Genomic DNA, 3,362 nt, shown 5'->3' on the forward strand with positions numbered 1-3,362 from the left:
TTTTTAGTAGAGATGGGGTTTCATCGTGGTCTCAATCTCGTGACCTCATGATCCGCCTGCCTCGGCCTCCCAAAGTGCTGGGATTACAAATGTGAGCCACCACGCCCGGCCTGAGGTTTTTTCTTGAGGACCTGTGAAGAAGTATTGAAATTCTTACTACACAAGTTTTTAAACTTCATTAAATACTTTAATCTACTCTTTTTGGCAACAGCTTTACTGAGGCATAATTCATTTACCATGCAGTTCACCATTTTAATGTGTCCAGTTCAGTGGCTGTTAGTATATTCACCGAGTTGTGCAGTCACCATCACAGTCAATTTTAGGACATTTTCATCACCCCAAAAGGAACCCCACACACCTTGGTGGTCACTCCCCAAACCCCAGATCAACCCCCAGCCCCTTTCCACTAGGAATCCATTTTCTGTCTCTACGGATTTGCCTGCTCTAGACATTTGAGATTAAATGAGTCATACGATGCGTGGCCTTTCGTGTCTGGCTGTTTTCAGGAGCATGAGTCTTTCGAGGTACGTCCATGTGGTAGCCTGTCAGTGCGTCCGTCCTTTGCCTGATTGCCAGTCCTTTGTTTTGTTTTTGTCAGCTGATGGATATTAGGACCCTGACCTGGGTCACATGGTTAAATACTATTTAACTTTTGGAGGAACTGCTGGACTGTTTTCCAAAGTGGCTGCACTATTTTAACATTCCCACCAACGGGGCACAGGAGAGTTCCAGTTTGTCCACGTTCTTGCCAACACTTATTACTATCTGTCTTTTTGAACACAGTTTTTATTCTCTGATTAGGAAGTGGTATCGTCGTGTGGACTTTGCTTGCTTTTCCCTGATATTACATGGAGCATCTTTTCCTGTGCTTATTGGCCATTTGTCTGTCCTCTTTGGAGAAATGTCTGTTCAGATCCTTTGCCCATTTTTCAATGGGATTATCTCTTCCTTATTGAGTGTTAAAAGTTCTTTATACTGAGAACAAGTTCCTTATCAGATAGATGATTTTTCAGATATTTTCTCCTATTCTCTCAGTTGTCCTTTCACTTTCTTTGTAGCATCCTTTGAAGCACAAAAGTTTTTAATTTTGGTGAAGTTGTTTATCCATTTGGGTTTTGTTTTTTTTTTTTGTCACTTGTGATTTTGTTGTCTTATCTAAGAAACCATTGCCAAATCCAAGGTCACAAACTTTTTTTCCACCACATTTTTAGACTCAATCAAAAGATTACAAATATTTATCCATATATTTTCTCCGAAAAGTTGTATGGTTTTAGCTCTTATATTTAAGGCCTTTGATCCCTTTTGAAGTAATTTTTGCATATGGTATGAGATAGAGGTCCAACTTCATTCTTTTGCACATGGATATTCAACTGTCCCAGTACCGTTTGTTAAAGACTGTTCATTCCCCCATGGAACTGTTTTGATACCTTTGTTGAAATCCAATTGACTGTGAATGTGTGAGTGTATTTCTGGATTCTCAGTTCTAGTTCATTGATCTTTGTGCTGTCCTTATGGCAGTACCACACTGTTTTGATTGCTGTGGCTCTGTGGTGAATTTTGAAATTAGGAAGTATTGTTTCAAGATTGTTTGGGCTGTTTTGGGTACCTTGAGCTTCCATATGCTTTTTGAAATTGGCTCGTGGGTTTCTACACAGAAGCCAGCTGGGGTTCAGATAGAGACGGTGTTGAATCTGTCAATCAGTGGAGGGTGTTGCCGTCTTAATGTTGTCTTCTCAGCCATGAACATGGGATGCCTTTTCATTCCCTTGGATCTTCCTTCCAACACTGCTTTGTTCACTCAGAGTACTGTACACATTTCACACTTCCCTTGATGCTATTGTAAATGGAATTGTTCTTTTTGTATTTGTTGCTTTTACTTAGAAATAAAATTGATTTTTATGTATTGATTTTGTGTACTGCAACCTTGCTGAACTCACTTTAGTTTGAATAGTTTTTTAGATCATGTCACTGGCACCAGCACAGAGATAGTTTTACTTCTTCCTTACCAATCTTTTTTTTTTTTTTTTTTTTGAGATGGAGTCTTGCTGTATCGCCAGGCCAGTGGCACGATCTCAGCTCACTGCAATCTCTGCCTCCTGGGTTCAAGCAATCCTCCTGCCTCAGCCTCCCGAGTAACTGGGACAACAGGTGCCCGCCACCACACCCAGCTAATTTTTACATTTTTAGTAGAGACAGGGTTTCACCTTGTTGGCCAGGATGATCTCCATCTGTTGACCTCGTGATGTGCCCACCTTGGCCTCCCAAAGTGCTGGGATTACAGGCATGAGCCACCTTGCTCAGCCTTTTTTTTTTTTTTTTTTGTTGAGATGGAGTCTTGCTCTGTTGCCCAGGCTGGAGTGCAGTGGCACGATCTCAGCTTACTGCAACCTCCGCCTCCCTGGTTCAAGCAATTCTCCTGCTTCAGCCTCCTGAGTAGCTGGGATTACAGGCACATGCCACAATGCCTGGCTAATTTTTTTGTATTTTTGGTAGAGACAGGGTTTCACCATGTTGGCCAGGCTGGTCTTGAACTCCTGACCTCAAGTGATCCGCCCGCCTGGGCCTCCCAAAGTGCTGGGATTACAGGCGTGAGCCACTGTGCCCGGCTTCCTTACCGACCTTGATCCTTTTTATTTGATGCTTTTACGCTGACTACACCATCCATTTATCATGAGAGGCAAGAGTACACGTTGTTGTGCTCATGGTGTGAAGGAGAAAGCAGCCTTTCCCCATTGAGGGCAATGAGAAGTATGGGTTTTTCCGAGATGTTGTCAGCTTGAGAAGGAAGCTCCCTTCTGTTCTGAGTTTGTTGGGTATTTTTCATTATGAAAGTATGTTGGATTTTGTTGGATTGGGTATGTTGAGATGATCTTGTGTTTTGTTGTTTATTTTAGTGATGTGATGTATTATATTAATTGACTTTTGGATGTTAAATAGACCTTGCATCCCTGCGGTAAATCTTACTTGGTCTTGGCTTATAATCATCTTTATATGTTGCTGGATTCAGTTTGCTAGTATTTTGTTGAGGTTTTTGTGTTTATGTACATGAGAGATATCGTGGCTTCTTGTGGTGGCTCACACCCGTAATCCCAGCACTTTGGGAGGCCGAGGTGGGTGGATCACTTGAGGTCAGGAGTTCGACACCAGCCTGGGCAACATGGTGAAACCCCATCTCTAGTAAAAATACAGAAATTAGCTGGGCGTGGTGGTGTGCACCTGTAGTCCTAGCTACTCGGGAGGCTAAGGCAGGAGAATCACTTGAACCTGGGCAGCAGAGGTTGCAGTGAGCCAAGATTGTGCCACTGCACTCCAGCCTGGGCAACAGAGCAAGGCTCTGTCTGGGAAAAAAAAAAAAAAAAAAA

The 3,362-nt window shown here is 42.6% G+C and overlaps 1 protein-coding gene across 5 annotated transcripts in view; it reads left to right on the forward strand.

Moving 5' to 3' along the window:
• LOC116463967 (mesoderm induction early response protein 2-like) overlaps window positions 1-3,362 on the forward strand; it is a 35,414-nt gene that overhangs the window by 4,934 nt on the left and 27,118 nt on the right. The gene's annotated exons all lie outside the window — the stretch shown is intronic.

This window comes from Hylobates moloch, unplaced genomic scaffold (genome assembly GCF_009828535.3).
Source record: "Hylobates moloch isolate HMO894 unplaced genomic scaffold, HMol_V3 SCAFFOLD_105, whole genome shotgun sequence".
NCBI lineage: Eukaryota > Metazoa > Chordata > Mammalia > Primates > Hylobatidae > Hylobates > Hylobates moloch.